Genomic DNA, 19,918 nt, shown 5'->3' on the forward strand with positions numbered 1-19,918 from the left:
TGTCAGTTAATTATACATCAATCTTGTAATAGATCATTAAATAGAAACCCAATTATAGAAATAATCATGAATACACTTTGATTTAAAATCATAGAAAGCATAAAATCAAGCTACTTAAAGTTTAAAAGAGTTTCTTCGACTTCAAGGGTGAAAGGAACCCCTGGATGAATACTTTAGATACCTTGGCTGTTTAATTCTTGAAGAAAAATGGAAAAATCTTGAGCCTTGGCTTTGAAATTAAATAACCTAGGGTTCTTGAGAAATTTGAGAGAAAGTAACCGTATGCTGCTTAATGAGGGTTGAATCTCGTGTTTTAGGTCTGAATAGGGGTGGAAAAAGACCCAAATACCCCTATGGATGCGGCTTTTTAATGACTGAAAATCAAACTATTGACATGCAGACTAAGGCATAGCCTCATTAGCATCCACGAGATGGCCAAAATGCTGTGTCGAGTCTGCACCAGTTTACTGAAATTTGTACTAAGGTGAGGGAAAAATTATCTATCCATGGAGGGATGACGCGATACATTGAGATCGCATCGACTCACTATTTTGGTCACTCGAACATGGTCTAAAAGAGGTCAAAAAAATCAGAAACTTGTTACAAAATATGTACTGATTTTTTTACCATGCATTAATCTAAAGATCAATACTTTAAGGTCATAAGAGTTGTGATATAGACTTGTCAACTTACGAATGCAAAAATAATACTAAGTTTGAATATTTAGCTAGAATTTTCTATGTCTGGGACCCCTTAGAAATATTAAAAGACTGAGTTGAGCTTAGAATTTTGTGGGGTCTTACAAACCCCTACTCTTGAGTTAGTATCAGTAGCATGTGAATTCTCAGACATGTTTCCCAAAGATCTTCCCAAAGTTCCTCCTGAAAGGAAAATCGACTTAAGAATAGACCTTCTTCCTGATTCTTAACCCATATCTATTCTGCTATATAGAATGGCTCCAGCAGAACCCAAAGAATTAAAAGAACAATTGAAGGATCTCCTAGATAAGGGACTCATTAGACCCAATGTGTCCCCATAGGGTGCACCAGTTCTATTTGTGGGTAAGAAAGATGGTTCCCTTAGAACGTGTATTGACTATCATCAGTTAAATAAAGTCATGGTCAAGAACAAGTATCCACTTCCCAGAATCGATGACTTGTTTGACAAACTTCAGTGTGCCAGTTACTTCTCTAAGATAGACCTCAAATCAGGCTATCATCAGCTCAGAGTCAAAAATGCGACATTCCTAAAACAACTTTCAGAACTTAGTATAGTTACTTCAAATTCTTAGTCATGTCCTTTGGTCTTACCAATGCCCCAGTAGCTTTTATGGACTTGATAAACCGTATGTTCAAGCAGTACTTGGACATGTTCATCATAGTCCTTATAGATGATATCCTTGTTTACTCCTCCAGTGAGCATGATCAAGCAGACCATCACAGAATAGTATTATAGAATCTCAAAAACCATCAGCTATTTTCCAAATTCAGTAAGTGAAAATTTTGGCTAAGTTCAGTAGCTTTCCTCGACTATATCATTTCTGGTGATGGCATTAGAGTTGATCCCCAAAAGACTAAAGCAGTGAAAAACTAGCCAAGAACCATCTCTCCATTAGATATTAGGAGTTTATTAGGCTTGGCTGGCTATTACCGATGGTTTGTTAAGGAATTTTATCTATTTCATCCCCCATGTCCAGATTGACTCAGAAGAAAGTCAAGTTTCAGTGGTCAGATTCTTATGAGAAGAGTTTTCAAGAATTGAAGACTTGACTCACTATAACCCTAATTTTGACTCTACCAGATGGGTCAGATGACTTTGTTATGCATTTAGAGTAGGTTTGGGTTATGTCCTCATGTAGAGAGGTAAGGTGATAGCCTATGACTCCAGAAAACTCAAACCCTTTGAAAAGAACTATCCAACTCATGGTCTTGAGTTAGCAGCAGTAGTATTTTCCTTAAAGATTTGGAGGCACTATTCATATTTTATACCTTAGAAAAAGTTTAGTTGATTAGCGAAAGGCTTAAGATAGCTCAGAGCCGATAGAAATCATACGCAAATGTGCATAGAAAGGATCTCTAGTTCGAGATTAGTGATTATGTGTATTTGAAAATCTCTCCTATGAAAAGAGTGGAGAGGTTTGTAAAGAAGGGGAAGCTCAGTCCCTAATATCTCGGTCCTTACCGAATTCTCAACCATTTCAAAAAGGTAGCTTATGAGCTTGAGTTGCCTTCAAACTTAGCTTCAGTCCATCCAGTGTTTCATGTCTCCTTGATAAAGAAATACATCGATGACCCAACAGTTGTAGTCCTTATAGGGAGTATAGACATTCAGAATAGCCTCTATTTTGAGGAGATCCAAATCAAAATCCTTGATTATCAGATTCACAGACTGAGGAACAAAGAGATCCCTCTAGTCAAAGTTCTTTGGTAGGACTAGTCCATTAAAGGAGCTACTTGGGAAGAAGAAGCAAATCTGCAGACCAAGTATCCTCTCCTCTTCTCCATAAATTCAGACTTAGCCCAAGGTAATAGTTTTCCCTTGAACCTACTCAGTTTCATGCTCAAATTTTCTTTATAAACTTGGTATCAGTTACCATTGCATATCCAGTCATACATTCATGAGTTTGTTTAGTTAGATATTCATGCATCAGATATGCATGTTCAGTATAAGAGACTTAGCTTATCAGCGATCCCAACCATGTACTTATGCATCAAATATTCATGTTCAGTATGAAATTTTAGTATACCAGTAATATCAGTCATGAAATCATGTTGCAGTCATGCATGTCCAGTAAACAAGTTCAGTCAGTCAGTTTTCCTAACTTAGATAGTCTCATTTGAGGATGAATGTTCCTAAGGGGGAGATATTGTAAGACTCTGCAAAATCATAAGTTTAACTCAGGCCTTTAAAGCTTGTTAAGGGGTCCCAAACTTAGAAAATTCAGCTAAGTGTTCATACTTAGTGTTATTTTAGCCTTCGTAGGTTGGAGGCTCTATTTTACGACCCTTATGACCTTTGAATATTGATTTTTAGTTTAATTCATGATCATCTATATCAGTAGGTATTCTCAGAAAAGTTTTGGATTTTTTGGACTTCATTTAAAACATATTTGAAAGCTCAAACCAGTGGATCGACACGATCTCGACGAGCTGCATCACCCAACGCATCGATGAGTATTTTTGCCCATCTCACAGTGCTAATTCCAGTGAACCAATGTGGACTTGATATGATGCGTTGGCTATCTAGTTGATGTCAATTATGCGGTGCATTGGTTTATGCATCGCTAAATTAGTTTTCAGTCATTAAAAAGGCGCATCCTCAGGAGTAATTGGGTCTTTTCCCAGCTTATGTCATCCCCCAAAAGGGGTAATTGGGTCTTTTCCCCCTTATGTCATCCCCCAAAACACAAAATTAAGCCCCTTTAGAGGTAAAATTCATTCCCTATTCAGAATTTACTCAAGAACCAAACCCTAGGAGATCAAATTACAAACTCCATCATTCTTCAAGAATTTAACAACCAAGGTATGTGAAGTGTTCATCCAAGGGTTTCCTTCCAGCCTTGGAGTTCAAGAAGATCTTTCTAAATACAAGTTAATTGATTTCATGGTTCATGTTGGATCTTGAATATATTAATGATTATGATGTTAATGGTGATCTAATTCCAAGATTTGTCCCAAGTTCATGCAAACTAGTTTAATTGTGAATTGAATTATGTAAACTACATGTCAAACTATTGAATTGCAAGTTGAATGTAGAATTAATGATATTACTACATGTTTATTGATATGTGAAATACCCATGCTCCCCAAGTGTTTGTCAAAATTCTTATGTGATTAGACTAGTTCAAGTATAACATGTTATTGAGTGATATCAATTATGTACAAGCTCATGTATAACAAGTGTTTGACCAAAGATGTCTAAGTGGATGTATTATTAGCAAGCTAGTACCATGATGCTACTAAAGTCATGCGATGATTTACTTTTCATGCTATCGAGTCATGGGGATTTTTAATACTCGACAATTTAGCTACATACCTAGAGCTAGTGATAGTTACAGAATAATCTTAGTCATGTCACAATCAGTAGTACTCTCAGTCAGTTACAAAACTTAGGAAAAACTCAGTATCAGTCTAGTCCAGTTCAGACCTCAATAGATTCAGTTAGTTAATAAAATTATGTAGCATTCTATCAGTCAGCGCAACTCAATGAACTCAGTTCAGTTCAGTTAGTTAGTATAATCAGTAACAGCTTAATCAAGCCTAGTATAAACTAGGAATCAATTCAGTGTCTATTCAGTTAGGAGTAGGATTCAGCACCGAGCGAACCCAGGGATGGGGGTATTCCTGCCAGCAGAGGGTTTGACCCTTAGTAGTAATCCCTAGATTATAGAACTACGTAGCCAGTGTAAGTTAAGATATCTCCTTACCAGACTAGGGTTGATATACCTCATATGAGTTTTCCTGCCAGTGAGGGTTGATGAAAAAGCTTTCTATCAGGGAGGTTTAACTCTTAGATATCTTTAATCGTGGAAAGGTATTGACACCGCTCCAACCGTGGTTATAGGTTGGCACCTAATCTATTTAGAAAAGGGCATGTCGGTTAGATAATTACCTCCCACAGTCTCAGTTTTAGTCTTTAGAATAGAACTCAGTTCAGTTCTACAAAAATTAGAAATGTCAGACACAGTCATTCAGTTCAGTACGGAACTCAGAATAGTTCTATAGAAATAGGACTTTCAAATACAGTCACTCAATTAATAGTAATACAGTATTAGTAAATCAGTAATTCAGAACTCAGTACCCAGTGTCATCACGACCTCAGTTACAATTTACGTATTTATGCATGTACTTTCATTCAGTTATACTTATGTTATTTAGCTAGTATTGTTCATGCATATGAACCCATGCATCTCAGCCTACCTCACTTAGCATACCAGTACATTCAAAGTACTGACGCATACCTTTCTTTTATTCTATGATGTCTTATATCATAGTTTCAAATGTACGGGCTCCCGATCAAACATAGCATCCCGATCCATTAGCAGCAGACTAGTGGTGAGTCCTCATAGTTCGAGGACATAATTATTACTTCAGTATCTCAGTTTATCAGTTTTTAGTAGTTAGGGTTTGTCCCATCAATCCCTTATTCAAATAGTAGAGGCTTATCAGACTAGAGTATTTAAGATAGATGTATCAGTATTCAGTTTTCATTACTCAGTATTAACTTACAGTTTTGAACCTTATGGCAAGTGTTCGCCTAATTTTCGCATAAAACAGTATAATTATTCAATTATTGTAGTGGGTACCAGTCAGGGGTTAGCTTGTGAAACCTTGGGATTATGAGCATCATGTAGCGTTCAGGGTATAGACTCGGGGCATACAAACACTAACAACACCAACAACACCAACAAAACTAAGAACAACAAGAACACAAACAACAACAAGAACTTAAACAACACCAAGAATACAAACAGTATCAACAAACAATAATAAACACCAACAACATTAACAAACACCAAGTGATTAAATATAAAAACAAAACCAACAATATAAAATATCAACAGTTGTTGGATTTGGTCACAACAAATATCTCTTAAAAAAATCAAAATTTAAGTTTTACTAATTTTACAACAATGTTCGAGAAGAATAATAAGAACAACAAAAAAATTGATATTTTACTCAGAAAAGATACCACATTTACATCAACCACCATATTAAAAGAACAAATACTATAACTTAGGATTTTCTCGAGTTTCTTTTTCTTTTATGAGCATCAAACCTCATAATTATTAACTCGGTCTTGAATAGAATACAACTAAAGTTCTTCTTTTTATCATTAACTAAAAAACTCTAATTTTTTTAAAAACTAAATAAAAAGAGAAGTCTTTACCTATAAAGACAGAACTTTACAGCTACAAGGAAAGAAGGAAGGATGAAAAATTCAAATATGGATTCTCAAACACCTAATAGTTGCCAAAAATGGCAGAAGCATTAATCTATTATGCTGTCAACAATAATCTATTGAGGGAGAATTGGATATTTGAGAGAGGTAAAACATTTTAGTTTTCTACACAGAAAATTACTTTTTTTTTAAAAACTAATGGAGCATGATGAGAATAAATGACTGGTTCCCTTAGTTTTATTAGACATTAAATAAGTTGTGGGTTGGTTTGTATTTAAAAAAAGATTAATAAATTTTAAAAATAATAATTTACTTTATAATTGACTTAATCAGATTTTTTAAGTGACGTTGACCTTAGCCTTGATCAAAAGTCACAAAAACTTAAAAGCAAACTTGAAGGACACCTTTTGTTCAATTTTCTTATGAATTATGCAAGAATGTGTTCCTCATCTGCTCATCTACGACCACATATCATGACAAGTGAGCTGCGAATTCTCTTTTCCATTGTTTTTCCTTGTACAAATTTGCAATTTATTCCCAACTTCACTAGCCTGACTTTTACCCTTTTTGGCTTAATTTTATTCATCATCCTTCCAAACTCGTGCTTCTTGCAAAGTAGACAGAAATGACACTAGACATGCTCTTTTCTTATTAACAAAGTGGGAATCCAAGATTAAGGGGGAATAAGTTGGTAAAATTTAACTTACCACACTCTCACCTATCTTTGGGTTGGCAGTAATTTCTATTGCCTCTATAACTTAAATACTCCCTCAGATGAGTATTTTTTTAGCGGTGGACTTCCTTTTCTCGAAGTTATCAGCAGTCCCCAGTATTATTTCTATACAATCCATGATAATCATATCATTAGATCATGTCACGTGTACTAATATCGAACCGAATAGATTTTGGCTTCCTTACCACATTAATGTTTTTCATAGTAAAAACTAACTCAATGGGTATGGTCCAATGTTGAAGTTTTTTCTATGATCCTCAGTGTCTCTACACATTTTGGTTTCAATATGATAAATTAGTGTATGGGTCCACCAAATACGATTTGACCTAGTTCTTAAGCTAGAAGTGCAGTGCAATGTGAATAAAAGAAGAAAACACAATAATCCAAAAAACATTGAAAATTTATGTGGAAACCTCTTTGCTCAAAAGAAGTAAAAATGATGGCCTGCCATTGGAATTTCCAAACTTCACTCTTCTTAAAGAGACCAAGTGATTACAAACTCATATAATCACTAACTCTTGTAATAACTATATTACAAGACAAGCTTAATAACTCTAATACACTTATAACTGACTAAATCTTATAACAAATCCTAGGCTGATCTACCCAGGACTCAACACACAAATGATAAGAACAACAACTTGACCAACTTACAAATGAATCGAACAACCAACTCTAGATGCTTCAACTCGAGCTAAGACTTGGACATGTTACACATATAGTATCCTTTATTATTTGTAGTAGATTTATATTATAAGACCAAAATAAATAACAATACAACACACACATGACTTAGGAGCAGCAAGCAATCAAGTTCCTTTTATGAGCTATTTTTGAAGATGATTTTTGCTTTTGAGAGATTCAATCTTTATGGTTGCAAAAACTAGGTTTTGTTGTAAGTAGATGATCATTTTGTATAAGACAACAAAACCTAGGCATCTTTTTATTGGTCAAGGTTCAGTTTCTTTACTGCCGAGACACTAAATTTTTGTAGGGAAGTACAACCTTCCAACTGTCATCAAGCAAGTCATTATCAAAGGACAACTTCATACGAGATCGAGTCCCAAAGATACTGAATAAGGCACTTATTAAGTCCCTTGTGGAATAGTTTGTAGATTATCAAAACTTTAAAAGTGTAACACTTTCCCTCTTTTTGATGATGATAAAATATTCCCCCTGTCAATAGGACCACTCACACACTAGGTTCGTGTTAATAAACTATTCTCCTTTTCACTATGTAAAACACCCCGTATTTTCTGTAGCATTATCTAAGTCCCAATACATGAGTATTCGCATATAAAATTTCTAAAACATTCCTTATTTTTCAGTTTAGGGCCTGCCATTGCATAGGAAATTGAATTAGCTTTCCAATGATGTAAAATTCACCAAAATTCGATGACCGGATAAGAAGTTATGGTGATTTTAAGTTTCAGTCATTAAACACCATCATTTTACCCATCAACGCATCATGGAAAGAGTCAAAATATCAATTGTCAATTTCCAGTGAGGTATCACAATTTTTGCACATTCCGCCATAGGCTACTTTGGCATTTGTTATTTTCTAGTGTTGCAGCGCGATGCCACCGCATCGTGGAGAAATTTTAGGTCCCAATTAGTGAAGGACTATGATTTCCCCGCATCGCGCGATAGACCAATTTCCTAGTTGTCTATTTCTAGTGACACGGCAAAATAGAGCCGCATCGTGCTATGGGCCCAAATTGGAAAATTTTCACAAAAATCTAATATTTCATCTAGGGTTAAAACAATCTTATCCCATTATTTTAATCCACCTAGATGGAATACTTAAGCCCTAAAAACCTTTTAAAAGTTCATTCTTTGTTAATTTTCCCCAAAATTCAAGAGCTTTCTGCCTAAAGTAAAAACCCTAGCTCTCAAGAAACCAAGGGCAATCTCAAGAATTCAACCAAGAACTTAAGGAAATTCATCCGCTAAGGTATGCCAGAGTTTTCATGTTTTGGCCTTCAAGCTTTAGTGTCTTTTTAGTATTGTTGTTTTGAGTCCTGGGGGTATTGAATACCCCAAAACCATAGCTGTTTATTTTGTTTAGTCTTATTATATTATAGAATAGTCTTCAAATTATGTTATGAGCATTATCAAAATAGTCAGCTATTAGTTATTCAACTCAGAACAATCTAGTATCTCAGTGTCTTTCAGTTGGGACCAGGATTTAGCACCGAGCAAGTATAGGGATGGCGGATTCCCTGTAAGATAGGCAGAGTCGTTAGTAGAAGTCCCTACACTCCAGAACTATGTAGCCAGCGTAGGGTATGATAAGCCACCCGTCAGATTAGGCTTGACTATTTCACAGGGGTCACCCGTCAGTTCAGTCTTGACACCCTTAGTACTTTGGACATTATATTAGATCAGTGGGTCCTTACAGCCATCATTAGTACCTGTGGCATGGTATTAACACCCTTCTAACTGGGGTTACAGTTTGCACCCCGATTAAATCAAATTAGGGAATGTCGGTTAGATGATACCTCCCACAGTCACTGATATAGTCTCAGTTACAGTCCCAGCTCAGTTTTTTAATCTTAGTGTTGCTTGACCAAAGCATACAGATTTTAGTTATCTCATTATATTAGTATTTACATATTTTACTCAGTTTATGTTATATGCTTGGTCATGCATCCTCAGTATTTATAGATTTTCATGCATTTTCAGTATCTACATATTCCATGCTCTTTATTCAGTAATCCATGATTTACATGTATGCCCAGTTAATTATTATAATTCCTATTCACGAAACCATGCATACTAGCCTACCTTATTTAGCTTACCAGAACATTTAAAGTACTGATCGTAACTTTTATTTTGTGCTATGATGTCTCATATCATAGGTGCTGATGCTCAGTTCTTGGATCATACCTAGACTCTCATATTATCAGTAGTACAGTAGCAGCGGTGAGTCTTTATCATCCAAGGATAAATTATATTACTTTATTTCTTTATCTAAGTCGTTAGTAGAGCTAGTTGGGGTCTGTCCCATCAACTTCCAGTATCCAATTTAGAGGCTTTTTAGACACTACAGTTAGCTATCCAGATTTCAGTATTTTAATCAGATTCATAATTTAGTAGTTATTACATTATTAAAACCTTATGGCATTTCAGTTATTCTTCCACATTCATGATTATATTATCCAGTGCTCACAGTAGATACCAGCTCATGTGTTAGCTTATGGTCTCTCGAGATCGTAAGCATTATGTAATGACTAGGAGGTAGTCTCAGGTCATTACAAACTTTGTATCAGAGCCTAAGGTTTTAAAGTGTCCTAGGAAGTCTGAAAGCCACGTCGAGTAGAGTCTTGTGCATGGGTGTGTAGCGCACCACACTTATGGACAAGAGGCTATAAGTCATTTAGGAAAAGTTTCCCTTCTTTCAGCATTCATGTCATGCGAGTGAGCATGAGACCAAGTTAAACTCCCTATCTAATCCATCTCTTCATTCTGTTTACAGAACATACCTCCCAAGAAGAACGCAAGAAAAATAGGAACCCTGCCAGCCCCTCAACCCATCCAGGCAGATCCTCTGGACGAGCATGTCTCTCACGTAGAATTCAGGGCTACATTCACTACTCTTACGAATATCGTAGTAGCACAGAATGAATGGCCAACTGCTATTCCGGCCAACCCAATGTCTAATATCACAGCAACTAGAATTTAGGACTTCACCCAAATGAATCTTCCTTCTTTCACGGGGTCTAAGTCTAAAGAGGACCCACAGGAATTCTTAGATATGGTTCAGAAGGTAACTATGATATAGGGGTGATGTCTAGTCAGAGTGCCAAGTAGTCTGCATATCAATTTTAGGATGTATCCTATACTTGGTTTATGTAGTGGAAACTTGATGTATTGATGCAGGGCCTGTAGAATGGGAAGAGTTTGCTAGAACTTTCTTGGACAGATTCTTTACATTAGATTTGAGGGAGCCAACGTGTTAGAATTTATTAATTTCAGGCATAGAAGCATGAGTGTGAGGGAGTATTCCCTCAAGTTCACTCAGTAGCTAGATATGCTCCTCATGTGGTGGCGGACATTAGGTCAAAGATGAGTAAGTTTATGTTTGGCGTGTCTGATAGTGTGGTCAAGGAGTGTAGGACCACAATGCTGATTAGTGAGATGGACTTGTTTAGACTAATGGTCCATGCTTAATAGATAGAGGAGCAGAATATTTAAGAGAGGGAGAGAGGAAACAAGAGAGCAAGGACGGGTAGTTTTAATTTTAATTAGCCAAAGTTAGAAGGTGGTAACCGCCCTCAGTTTTATCAGAGGTCTTTAGCCTTAGTACCCCCTTCAGCCAGTACCCTAGTACCCAAATTCAGAAACGGCAATAGGGATAGGGAACTAGGCTCTAAGTCCTAAGTCAGTGTTAGCAATGCTCGTACAAATCCTCTATGTCAGAAATGTGGTAGACACCATCAGGGTAAGTGTAGAGCGGGTAGTGATATGTGTTTCAGGTGTGGTAAGCTAGTCCATCATATTCAGGAGTGTCAGTTAGTTTCTCAGAAGGGTCAGGATGTACGCCAACAGGTCCAGTCCCACCAGTCGTCAGTTTCATCCTGTCGCATGACTCAGCTGGGTACCGCTTCTAGTGCTACTAGTGGTCAGCGTCCTAATAGAATATATGCTCTTTAATCCCGCTAAGATTAGGAAAATTATTCTGACGTAGTTACTAGTACATTACAGGTCTTTTACTTACATGAGGCAACATATTAACACACATTAAACTACCCTCCAATCTAAATAGAGGACAAGAATGCAAACCAAGATAAGAAGATTACCATAAACCCCAAGCACAATTTACACCCCAACACCTCTATTTCAGCCTCTAACTAAGTTAGGAAACAAATATTCAAGAGGAACTATTCCTCACCTTTAACGAAGTTTGAAAACAAAGAAGTATTAAAGAATGCACACCCAAGGGACGAATTTCTAGAACAAAGAACTAACACAGATCCTTGGACTCCATGTCCACTTCCGCATTGCAAATGGATTCCTTGGTCTTTTAGTTCCACCATGGAACCTTTACCGAAGCCAAACCTTTCGCTCATAACCGATAAACTTACCGATGCTAGATCCTTATCAAAATGCCCTTAAAGATCCAGGAATTTGGGATACAAATACCACCTAAAGGAGCCAACCGACCAAGTACCATTCACACTTCCACACAACATAGGTTACCGAATAAATGGACTCATGCTAGAGAGAAATTTCAAATAAATTTAGAATTTACCAATCTACATCACTACGAGAGCTTGAGTCAATCTATACATCATGAATTCTATGCTCAAGACTATCTAAAACACAAAAGAGCTAACTTAAGCCACTGAACTATACTCCTTACTTCTATTCTATAACACTGCTCCACCCCCATCGCCTATATAACATTGAAAGCATGAGTAAAGGCCATGGAAAAGCCATATTTAACCAATGAAATATAGGCAACCACTATGCTAGGAAGACAATTCATAAGACCATGCCTTACCAAACCTCTTTAGTACCCAACAAAACTATGGGTATACCTACCAATCACAACATTCAAGCCTACCGCTTACATACCCGCGGTATGATCTAACCATCAAAGATCTAAAACCATTTAATATTTCACAATGGATTTTCACCACCTATTCCTTTCCTAAACACTTATCATGATAACAACCTTACCTCACCTCTAAACCTCCACTCTAGTAGCCGCCCTAGACTCTTCTCTACTTAGGGACTTTTACATTCCCCTTTACAAAATGTCACTGTTTTCTCCAAGCCACTACCATCCTAACATAAGGAGAGTCATTAAGGAACCAAAGTACAAGAACTATCCATGCTTCCTAAGGCAAGACCTCAAAACAAGACACGACACCAAAGGTACAAAGTACTTCATAACAACTTTCTAGACCATAATGAAGAACCATTCCGACAAAGCCATACTACAAAAGGAGTTCTTGGCAATGGACACCGAAAAAAACATAACCACATATAACATGAGTAACTTAACATAAGGTCAAGACTCATATCCAGGGAATTAGGTAAACGAAAGATATGAACCTTAAGCATAAGTTGTATAAGAATGACTACAACACCAGTAGAGTACTTCTCTTAAACGATAGAAGAGAATCACAAGAATATGTAACCCGACCTTCCCTTAAAGCCCACCACTAAAGAAAATTTATGGCTAGTCATCAACTTTCACCTCATTATCTGTACAGGCACAACACTCCACCTTAATGGGTGTCACTGAAGGTGTACACTAGAGACACTTGATTTTCCTATACCCTTAAACCCCATTCAACCAAATGCTACCTAGAGTCTGACATAGATATGCAAAAATCATGAGACCAAATTAACTCCAAGGTTTCCAATTAAACCCAAATCATTCAAAATCAAACTAAGGCCACCAAGACCTTTGAAAAATCATTGGAGTCCAACCAAAAAAAATTTATGTTTCTTTAATACTTTAAACAATGTAAAGATTTAAGAATAGTCAAACCATAAGACAAAATCATCTTCATTGGAAATTTCATAAACAATTTGAGGATATATAATTTCTAAAACCAAAACAAAGAAATTAGGGAATCCATAGTGCAACAAAATCCATTTGCCATTTTTATTCATCCCACAATGTTCAAAACATTTATAAAACATGAATAATGCATCATAATCCACAGAACATAAATTAAATAAGTCATCATACCAAAACACTCCAATTGTACCAAAACCCAATTTTCAAAACCATAAATTTAGAAATTGATTTCATGCTAATAGTAAAGTACAAGAATAGGGACAAAGACATATGCAAGCTCCATCATCCAACCTATCTAATGACTCACCCCCCCTTCAAATCTCCAAGTTCAATCTAAACTCTCAGCCTATATGGAAAAATATTTCCACTAGTATTTCTCAAGTTATCAACCTCATCTAACCTACCAAAATATCTTCACAATTCTGCATTGCTATCCCGAGCTGACATACTCCCTTTACCAAGATCAAGCATCTAGATTCAAGCCTAGGATCTACTAACCACCAAGTACGACTAGCAAAGTATCCTCATATCGATTGTAATGTACCAATAAGGTCCACCCCACAAGGAGAATACTCCCAATTCCTTAGTCACCACCGAAAAACTATCCATTCCAAGGGAAAACCATTCCTCTTAAGCATGCAAGAGTGAAAACATCCCATATAGAAACATTAAGGCGGATGAAATCTTCATCTAAGAGATCCCTTAGTACCTCCTTAATCTCCTTTATGTCTACCGGAACTATTCTATAAAGAAGAAATAGAAATTGGACAAATGTCCAAAATAACACCAATCTTAAACCAAACTCCCCATTAGAAAGACACCATGAGACATGTCAAGGAATACCTTAAAATATTAATTCATCATCGACACCAAACAAAAGTAGGACCTTCCTAGTTAGGATCTTTAACCTGGACCAAGAAATTAAGACACCCCTTTTTTGAGAGCAATCTCTAAGTTTTGGGACATGATATAACCTTTCCTTTAATATCTAGGGTATAAACCATCCTTCCAATCCCCACTGACCCACCATGAAGCCTAAAGATAATCCTTATGAATTCTAAAAAATATAATAATGAATAGCACGAGTACAACTAATCCATTTCCCTGAATGACATAGAGATCCACCATATTTGAGTCAAACAATTCCACAAACACCCCTTTACTACCAGTAGACACCATACACACCCATAGACTCTTTTAGAAATTGTAGAGTCACCTACCAGGGTAGAATAAAATAAAGAAAAGAGTTTGAAACAACCTTGGAACCACAACGCAAATGGACAACCACAAGTGTGGTCATAAGAGAGAGAGAAACCCAAACCAAATAGCCTATACACACTACAAAAAAAGAGTTTCCAATATACTAGTGTCGACATCAAAAGATGCCTCAAATTTATAAAGGATAGTAAGGGCATTGAGATGATTTAGAACAATATTGAAATCCAAAGTAGTACCCCTTAGTGCCACCCCTTAGTTCAGAGAATCAAGACTTTTTTACCTTACCTATTTCTAACCTTACCTTATTCCTTCCTGTACTAATAGGACTGGACTACGTGACAGAGTTTCTACTATCTGGGTCTATAGATTGATAGAATGTTGAAATTCAACATTGGTAACCTCTTATTGACATAACCAGGATGAGTTCTTCTTCCCAAAATAGGGTCAGTGGTGACCAGTGGGACTTCACAAGGAAAACCAAAAGCTATAATCGTTTACCTGGTCTGTGCCTCATAAATTGGACTAGATCAATTTATGTTGTCATCTAGTAGGACAGGTGAGTTTTCAAGAACCTTTGGTTCTTTGATAAGACATAATCTGAAAAGTGAACCAAGAAGATTTAGAGAAGAGCTCAATACTTTACTCTATATCCCGAAAGTAGAATAACAAAGAAAGTGAAACATTCCTAAATGCCTCGTAGCCTCCTAATTATAACTGTGGTGCACGACACACCCATAAGAATGACTATACTAATATGGCTTTGTGAACCCCCTATGTCACCGAAACCTAAAGCTCTAATACCAACTTGTCACAGCCTAAACCATGGCCTAGACGTAACGGGCATCCAAAGTCCAACCAGGATCAGAGACCACCCCTATTTCCTAACCCATACACTAAATGCATACCTTGAGTCGGCTGAAGTCCAAACACAAAATAAGATAGCATATTTATCCATGTGGTGACTCTAGGATAAGTCTACAAATGAGATCGACCCAATCAAGTCCAACCACCCAATAACCACCCAATCAATATGGAAACTGTAAACCAAAACCCAGATAATGATCCAATGTAAGTATATATAAACAACCATATGTGACATAACATTCCATACCATACCTAAATCTATATTTGTCCATGCAAAGCCTCTAGGCAAACCAAAGAGTAACTACTCAGGACATGCCCCTGACCATAGTAAAAGACCAAAGCCTATGAAAGATAAAAATTATGTAAAGTAAACCATGATGTGAAATAGATGCCTTTCAAACTATGGAAGCTCACCACTTTAATCTAACATTGACTATACCCGAATTTGATCTCTATGCAAGAGTATTAGAATGGTCGGTTCCTGTATAACGTGGGTATATAACCGCTAATAGATGGGTTAGCGAGTGAATGCTAGAATGTACTCAGGATAAGGATAAAATAATGCCATTTATAAAACTAAATAAAAACCATACAATGCATATAAACACACACATATATATATATAAGTGTAGGGAAAAGGGAACCAAGTTTAGCATGACTTAAAAACCATTACCCGGGCAGTGTAGCTTTACCATACTAAAACACCCATGGGCCATATGGGTTTAGATCCCGTTGCTGAAAGGGTCACAATACGTGTAGCCATACGACTAAAAATATCTCATGGGATGGCTAGTACATCGCCCAATATAAAATGTGACACACGTGCATGGTCATCAAGACCCCTCATATTGGCAAATATGATTTACTGATTTTGGTCCACTCGGGACCTCCACCTTCTATTGCTTAGCTACACACCCTGCCATTAATGCCCAATTAAAACCATGTATAAACAATCTAGTTACCATTTAATTATCCTAGGCCAATATTGGTATCATCATACCAACCTTACTTGCAAGTAATATCCTTAGCCAAACTATTTAGGTTAAGAGGACTTTTAAGTGCCTTTCCCTTTACCATATTGAACCACTTGGTAGACTTCCATTTTCTCCACAAGCATAACCATTTAGCCTTTTACCTTTCCAAACCATTTGAAAGAATTCCATTAATGCATCCACATAGGGAATTTCCTTGTATCCCGAAAGGTTTTCTAAATAGACCAATCATCACCACCCAAACCTTTAACCTTTAAACCATGCCAAACATTTAAGGAATTTATATTATTTAAAATATTAAAACCATGTAAAAATATCTAAAACTATTTAAAGTTCCATTACCAAACCAAACTAGGCAAGAGTTCCAATGAAAGTTCAAAAATAGAGTAAAAACATTCTTTGAGGCATTTTATTGAACATATTGAGGACCTTTACCAAGGCAAAAAAAAAATGTAAATCGCCATAATTAGGGTTATGAAATAGCCATTAGTTAAACCATAACCAACAACCAACCATATATGTAAACCATTAGCAAAAACATATAAAAAATATAGTTTAAACCTATACCAAACCATATGCATAAATACCCTCAATAATATTTTAAAATCCACCATTATCGATTCATCAACCAATGTTAAAACACAATACACATGCCTTTATTTTGAAATAACAATGATGCAAGGAGTACATGCCTTATACATGAAGATTCATGGAAGAAATCTTGGCCTTTGAGCCCTTTGAAGAACATATGAAGAAACCCTAGCCTCTAAGCTTCTAAGAAAGTGTTTGAGAGAGTTTTTGATGTGTTATGATCCTTTAATAAGTGTTATGGAAGGACATATATGGTTATATAATGTGACTAAATAAGGATTTAGGAGTAGTAAATGTCGAAACTACCCTTGACTTAAAAATTAAAAAAATTCACGTCCAGGGGTACGACTCACCTTACCATTCATATCCAAGGGTACGAGTGACACCCCAACTCGTATGACAACTCGTACCCAAATTTGCCAAGACCTTAGATACTAGTTCCAATATGAATTACCCTCCTTAACTCATACCTATGGGTATGAATGGTAACCTCAATCTTATCCCCTAATCGTATGGTGGACAGATACACTAAACAACTCAAACATGCACCATACGACTTGTCCTATACCACTCGTAAGCTCTCATACAAATCTTACCCATATAAGTCATTCCTTAGGTAGTTTCTAAGCCTCCTATACTACCTATGGTAAGAGTGAGTCACCTAGCCACCCTACGACTCATATCTAAGGGGTACGAGTGACTTCCTTAAGTCATATCAATCCAAAGAGGTTCAAAACCAATGAAGTTTTCAAGGGTCCTATTTTTGAGATGTTTCACTTGTGCTCTAAATTTAACATTCTCCATCCTTATTCTATTTAAGGTACTATGTTCCTCAAATATCAGTTGTTGCAACCTTGCATTTAGCTGAGAGATCGCAATATCACATGTGGCTATTTCTACCCTCATCTCTCCCAACTCCCCACTTAAGAACTCCTGAACATCCAATACTCAGACACTTGGGGCTAGGTCCCAACCTTCCCTTCGATATATTTATTCTCGATCAATATGGTCATAGTAATATTTACTTGGTAGTCCCAAGAACTCCTACCACATACTCAATTTTGAAATACTTAAACAATTTACTGGGGAAGTACCCACAGGAAAGTCCATGTTTACCATCCTTAATGTGCAACACATCATACAAATCTCAAGGATTAGGGTAGACAGATTTATCATCTCAAACTTTCTTAGAGCTTTTATAAGAAAGAGCTCTACTATAGAGGTAATTGTATATTTTTCTAAACATGGGCAATAGTACTTTGTTAGAAAATTAAAATAGTGATTGGAATTCTAATTTTAGCAACTTTTTCCTATCTCCAACCTTGGAATTTTTGCTGAACTTAGAAGGAGACTAAAAAAAGGAAATAGAGGGTCACTTTTCTCGAACTAACCTAATACCATCTGTAGGAATACCTAAAATCTATCTAAATGATGCTTCATACAGTAATATCTCAACTTCATGCACCATCTCAATGAGACTTGATGCATCCTCAGTAAACTCTAATGTAAAGTAGATGTCTTTGACTTCTCATAGACTATGGGTACATGAGTCTCAAATAGGTATGGCCATTCTTGGTGTTCCACATGTTGAATGAGATCATTTATCCCTGATTGATCAAAAATCCTAGAATCAAAGACTCTTCTAATCAATACTTTTTAGGATTTGAAAATCAAATTCCCCTCCTTCCTAGTGAGACTGGGAACAACCGCTGAACTTTTATTCTCTTATAAGAGGAACATGGTCCCTCAACCATCTAACTAGTATTATTATGGTCCTATGGTTCTACCTTAATACTAGGTCCTTTGGTCACTTCCATCCTTTTTCCCTTAAATAATGTATGTATTTTCTTACTAGCACCCTTTGACTTGGGTGATGTAGACTATGTATATTTTGAAAATCCCACTTACTTACACTTTGTGTCCACAAAAATGACAATTTCATCATTAGTCTTTTCCTTCTTATCTTCAATTTTGACATTCACTATCTTTTCAAGAGAAAAGATTGGCTTCTCAATTGCATTTCTTTTTTCGGTAGTCACTTTTTTGCTTAATTTTAAGGCATTACTTAGCAACATTTTCTCTGCCCCTAGAGTACTATATGAACTATGAATAGGTTTCTCAAAGACTTGTTCCTTCCTTGAAAACCCCCTCTTCCAACTCTATTCCAGGAGAGTTTTGCAAAGTTATCCTCCACTTGATCATCTTTTATAGAAGGATAAATCACTTTTTTGGCCATCCAATAGATATTGGGGTGCCATAATACTTAGGATCAAGGGACTTGGGAGAAGAATCCATAGAAAAAATAGAAAAGCCTCTACGATATGAAGCTAACATGGTTAAATTAGCAACTACCCAATCTACGCCAGCCTCAATACTAGTAAGAGGGTTTCTATTCTCTTTAGTCAAATCTCTATTGAACATATTTTATTCTACTTCAAGAGGCTTAACAACTGCAAAGGGAACATATCCCTTGGACATATCAGGTTGGGTGCTAAACTCATACGTATTAGAAGATACAGTGTCAGAAAGGATGACTATCAGAGATAAAGATGGAAATTTTTGTGAACGAGCAGTGGCTTTGACTTTTTTTGAGTTGGGTAGTGATGGAGAAATTGATGCTATCACTATTTTTTCATTGATAAGAGACTTAACAGGGCCTTTAGTAACAGACATTGGTTATGAAGTATCCTCAAAAAGGGTTTTTTTAAATATGGGTGAAATATTTACTGAAAATGATTCAGCAAGATGAACATTTTCTTTAGATGGTGTTTTGATCACAAAAGAAAGAAGAGACATTGTATTATAATCCTAGGTTTTGCACAACAAAATTTCAAATGAGGACAAGAAAGGAAAAAAGTGAAAAAATACAATGATTAATATAGAGTAAGATCTTTCAGAAAGAGTTTGGAAGAGTTTGGTTGCAATAAGAAAGATGAAGTAGACAAGGGGTGTATTTAATGGGGCTTAAGGAGGAGTCTTTTGGTCTTAAAGTAAAATGACGTGCATGGTCCCCATTGGAATCACTACTTTACTTGGAAGGGTGATATGAAAATAGCTAGAGAAAGAAATAGAGGAATATGA

This window comes from Capsicum annuum, unplaced genomic scaffold (assembly GCF_002878395.1).
Source record: "Capsicum annuum cultivar UCD-10X-F1 unplaced genomic scaffold, UCD10Xv1.1 ctg4545, whole genome shotgun sequence".
Classification (NCBI taxonomy): domain Eukaryota; kingdom Viridiplantae; phylum Streptophyta; class Magnoliopsida; order Solanales; family Solanaceae; genus Capsicum; species Capsicum annuum.